Source organism: Bombyx mandarina, chromosome A1 (assembly GCF_030267445.1).
Source record: "Bombyx mandarina strain Sakado chromosome A1, ASM3026744v2".
NCBI classification, from domain to species: Eukaryota; Metazoa; Arthropoda; class Insecta; order Lepidoptera; family Bombycidae; genus Bombyx; species Bombyx mandarina.
This window is the reverse complement of record NC_143234.1, coordinates 11,169,091-11,175,090: the sequence shown is the minus strand read 5'-3', so window position 1 is coordinate 11,175,090 and position 6,000 is coordinate 11,169,091.

Here is a 6,000-nt window from a genome sequence, read left to right as displayed (position 1 = left end):
TTAAGATAGATAATTCGATATGGAGCATTAGGAGGTCGATCGGATTTCTTAGATGTTGATTTTAGGGCCCCAACATAGTCAAACGAATACAGCCAAAAACTGATTAGTTATTCCTTCCTCGACGATCCACTAGTTCAAACTTCGAACTTTACTGTTTATCAACAAAATGCCTACGTGTTCCGTTTTACTGAATTGTATTTTAAAATTCAAATATCAGCCAAGTAAAGTCACCGATGTTATTAGCAATGTAAATTTATTAGTTTGTTTGTTTGTTTGACAATGAGCAGCCGATAACATCAGAGTCTACAATGTGGATGTCACGATCCGCCCAACTTGAGAGATGAGGTCAAATTTTCAATTGATGCGTATAGCATCTGGGCCACCTATCGAATTAGAACCCAAGACTGGTTCGCGGCAGAAATAGACATGACGATTTAACTTACCCGTCTGACGTCACCACACGCCCTTCCACGACTATGGCTTCTTTTATCAATCATATTTGTCCCGCTACCAATTTTTTTTTTATTGCTTAGACGGGTGTACGAGCTCACAGCCACCTGGTGTTAATTGGTTACTGGAGCCCATAGACATCTACAACGTAAATGCGCCACCCACCTTGAGATATAAGTTCTAAAACCTCAGTATAGTTACAACGCCTTTTTTTTTTTTTTTTTTTCGGGCCTGTAGCCGAACCTCCTACGAGGTCCCCGCGCCAAGGGGGTGCGCGGTGTATGTGAGACTCAACGATCTGCAGGTGTTGAGAGCAGATCGCGGGCCCAAGGATTTTAGGACCCACCCAATAAACGGCTCCCCTGCACTCTTACACCCGACATCCGATCTCCGTCCGGGGTCAGAACCCGGTCAGAGTAGGGAGGTTCCCGCGGTCAACACTACAACCAGACACGCGGTGCCACCCCGAGGGCGCCCGACCGACGGGTCGTCGAGGCGATAGTCGACGACCAACGACGTCGGTCTCCGCGGTACGACGGCCCTACCAGGCCGCCCGGGCGGTGCCGCTGGTGTTCCGGGATACCCCGCTGGGCCAGAACCAGCTTGCCGGGTCGGAACGCGATACACCGCCGACCGGGTTGCTCTTCAACAGTATGTTCGGCGACGACAGCGACGACGAAAATGCGGACCGCATCGCAGTCCGCAGCCACCAACGCGCCGTCCCGTCCTCCTGGTGCCAGCGCGCTAGAGTGACGGTAGCGTGCGGCGCAGCCTCAACCCCCTTAGGTCGCCCCGTGACCATCACCGGGAGGAGACTGCCTCCTCATAGGGGCCCGAGCTGGACAAACGCCCTCCTCCGACCCCGGCTTGACGGCGGCGGCACGGCGCCGAGAGGGAAGAAGAGCTCTCCCTCTCCCGTTCCGCTGCCTCCTTCTACGAGATGGTGGACTCGCAGAAGTCGAGCATCGCCTGCCAGGACTCGTCGCTGCCGAGCATCGTAGCCACGTTCCGACAAGTCTGGTCCTATTTTTGCAACGAGGACGCGGCGCTGCTCCGCGAAAGCGGGACAGTATGCGAGCGTGTGCTCCGCCGTGTCCTCGTTGTAGCCACTGCAGTAGTGGCACTTCGGCGTCGGCTCCCTCCGGGCGAGGAGGTGCAGGTAGCGACCGAAACAGCCGTGTCCCGTGAGCAGCTGCGTCGCTCGGAAGGTGAGACGTCCTCGGTCGCGATTCACTCAGTCCGAGAGGACCGGGCGGATCGCCTCGACGATTCATCGCCCGTAGGTATAGTTACAACGGCTGCCCCAACCTTCAAACCGAAACGCATTACTGCTTCACGGCAGAAAATAGGCGGGGTGGTGGTACCTACCCGTGCGAAGAGGTCTTAACACCAGTAAAAATTTGTTCTCACGATTTAATTGAATACTAAAGCATTAAAAATATATACGAATTTCATCTGTTCCATATACCTAATTTGGAGTACCAATTCAAAACTCACTTAAACATTACTAAATCACGTACCCGAACACATCCGTACAATAAAAAACTATTTACGTGAATCAAGCCGGGGATACGCAACGAAAGACGCGTATTTAAAACCGGCGAACCTCAAAGTTGGGGGTCGAAACCCGAATCCACAATAAACCTTCTCAGTTGTGGCGACCAAAACTTTCCGGTGACGGTGTTGGATATCGTTCGTTTTAGACATACCAGTTTGGGAATAGTTTTATTACGAACGTAATGTATGTTGGATCATTGTACAGAGAAATGTGTCTGATAACCGAAAAACCCATACTAATGATGATATAGCTCTTTTATATGAAAACGAATTACATTAAATTAGGAACCACTTCGATAAAGCGGCACGACACGACAACCCTCTCATCGTGGCCGCCGGTAACTACATTCCAGATCCTGCGGACAGAATGGAAAGTAGTCGACGTCGCCCCAAACACGTCCTTTCGGATCCTCCCGATCCACTAACGGTGCTTTTAGGTACCTCAAGCATCGGTCATCGTTCTCGTCAAATCCATCGCTTGCGACGAAGGGCTCGACGAGTAAATTAACTCTCAGACACAGCCCACTGAGTTTCTCGCCGGATCTTCTCAGTGGGTCGCGTTTCCGATCAGGTGGTAGATTCTGCGAAGCACTGCTCTTGCTAGGGTTCGTGTTAGCAACGTCGTCAAGTTTGAGCCCCGTGAGCTCACCTACTAGTTAAGATTACGTGATATAGATGATATAGCCTCTCAAGGCTCTCAGCTTAGATAGGAAAAAAAAAATTAGGAGTACCTCGTAAACTAGTAGTGATTTCTAAAAGCAAAATGTAACTCGACCTTGTCTGCGATTCGGGGAAACCTCAGACACGTAACATTAACTAGAACCCTAATTTCAATTATGTAAGTGACCCCTGACCTCTAACCTTTGATCTTTCGGTTTCCTAGTCTAGTCCAGCCAATGGTTTATTTATTATTAACACTGCAAGTTGATCTGGTTCTATCCGCCTGTTTTCCGTTCATAATCTCATTTACCCACTTCTAAAAATATCTATCTTTGACACGCTAACCAGCTTTAATATACAAAATATTTTTAAATGCATTTGTTTTCTTCCGCAGCCTGTAAATCCATTATTTTAGAATAGTCTGCTGTCATCATGGACATGACAAAAACATGCCGATTGTAACGTGCCACAAATATTTACGAAAATAAATTTAGGTTTGTGATTGCCATTGATACTTACAATTCGCACTACACAGCTATTTACTACGGCTATTTACTACTACGGCTATTTTTTACCTTTTTCTTTAATTCAAAAATATTTATTTTATTGCGCATTTAGTATTGATTCAAAAATTTTTTAATACTGCTAGATTACCATCCGGTCTGCACGTCCTTGAACTCCGATAAAATATGAGTTTCTTTTTAAAACCGACAAAGAGTGACTGTGACGTTACACTTTGTAAATGATTACCGCAACATCGAGGTGATAAATCATTTTGTCCCTAAAGAAAGACAATGGCGTTATTGAATTAAGTAAAATTCACGAGATTTTAATAGAATCGTTGTATTGTATTTTTATAGCCAAGTAATTTTCCCCGCAAACTAATATAGCGTTCAGACTTAAGACTTCGAGACTTAGTTCTTCAGCCTCCTTATTATAGTTTTATAGTTTCAACTGAAAACGATACTCATGGCTCAGAACTACAATATTTCCATTTCAACGAACAAAAATTCTTGGGCATGTTGTTAATCTGCGTATCCATCTTGTCTACATTGTTCAAAAATCGTAAAATTACTATTATTAAATTTTGTCCTCCAACCAGGTGGACCGACGACTTAGTGCGCACGGCGGGAAGTCGTTGGATGCGGAAAGCGGGGGATCGCATTATGTGGAAGGCATTGGGGAAGGCCTATGTCCAGTAGTGGGCAGATAAAGGCTGACTATGAAGATGATGATGATGATGATGATAATGATAGGCGATAATTACTCAATGTCTCGAGAACCTATAAAATAACGGCAGCGACTTCGCACGCAACAAAATGCAAAAAAAACACAAAAGCCATAACACTATTTAAAAAAATAACTACGTAAGATAATTTTATGTGAATATATATTCCCTTTTATATATATGGATTGAATGCGTAAAAAAATAATACATTATGATTTCATCAATGCATTCACCCAAATAGCAATTAAAGTAAAGGGCAAGTTTAAAAAGGAAGCCTCCATACTGAATCCCAATTGATCATCCCGAACTGTATAAAAGCATAGGGTTTGGATGTTTGGAGACATGGCAGATATATATAAATAAATAAACCTAATAAAATCTAAACTTTCAATGGATTCCTAGCAATGGAATCCTAACTTTCAATGCACGAAAATCAAAGAGTGTCAAACGGAGCCAAAAGACCACAAAACTCTTTGATAGCTATCAAATTTGTCAAAACACGCGTTCTCCCAAAGCAGCAAAAGGATCTCGCTGCAGGCGCCCTGTCATATACACAGACGGTATTGTCTTTCATGACGCACGGTATACTAAGAGAGTTCCGTAACGTCGAAAAGAGTTGAGTAAATAGAAAAGCTTAAAATTATTTTTTGGCAATCAAAAGCATCAATGGCCTAAAGACAAACGGCGTGTTCATACTAAGCGATGACTACGCTAATAATCTGGTCAACAAGTAACAACTCTAAGGTGAAGTATATAGGACTATTAGGAACAAATATAACTTAAAATCACTGACTGGTTTGTCAGCACAGCACAGCATATAAAAAGTTACATCACAAAACTTAACCTACTTCTAACCGCTTACTAAACCACAACCCACATATAATTACATATTTATTTGGAATCTTATTCACTGTTCTTAAATATTTGAAGTATTTGACTAAGTTCCAATGTCGTTACATCTACCTAGTCAGGTCATAAATTCTGTCACATGTTTAATGTAAAATAATTGAAACAAGTTTATTCATTATGTAACCATTCATATACCAAAATGAACTTAACAAAACATAGATTCTTATGACACTAAAGTTTATTCAAAATGACCTCCGTGATTTTGAATACAGGCCTTCAATCTGCGCGGCCAGTCGTCTATCGCAGCACGAACGAGGTCCATGTCAATATCGGCGGCTGCCTTAATCAAGGATGTCTTGAGTGACTCCAAATTGGGATGAGGCGTTGAGCACGCCTTTTCCTCCAAGTTTTGCCATATTTTGTAATCTAACGGATTCAAATCTGGACTGGAGGAGGGCCAGTCTTCGTGCCGGATGAAGTCGATTTCACGCGCCGCCAGCCAGTCTTGTCAGGAATACGGTTGCTCGCTTCTTCACTACTGTGTACGTACACCTTATCATTTTGTTTGTTGTAGCTCTCTTCTACGGTAAAAAATTTTTCATCCGAAAAAAGAATTTCCCGATATTTTTTTCCCGCGTACCGCTTCAACAAAGCGCGGCATCTCTTCAGTCTCAGGTCCATTAGACAAGCATTCAAACGATGTCCTGTTTTTCTTCGATATGCCCGAAGCCCTAAGTCTTCATTTAACACCCTTTTCACCGTGGTTCTGCTTAACCCCATTTGAAGGAAACTTTGTATCCCTTTTTACGAAAATTGCGCAAACGGAGGAGTATGAAATTTTCCATACTTATAAATAATATAGAGAAGAAGTGCACAATACTAATTTTTTTTTAAAATAATGCATAAAAGATACATGAAATCAATAAAGAAAACATTACACACACTACATACCATGTATTTGACGCACACACGCATACGTACTATTTATTGTGAAACTTTTGTTCTTGACGTCTGTTGTCAAATTGAGAATAGATTAAATATTGTTTGTCTTTGTTAATATTTTTTATAGTGTAGTCTTGGCGAAATTTGTGATTATAGAAGTATAAAATACAATCATAATAGTGTTCAAACTTACAATTTCAATTAGTTATAGTCGAATTTCGACTACTGCGGGACCTCTAGTATTCTCTAATTAAGAGCCATTTATCAACAATTTGCTCCAAGAGTTGTGAATTTAAAACTTACCTATTTAAAAC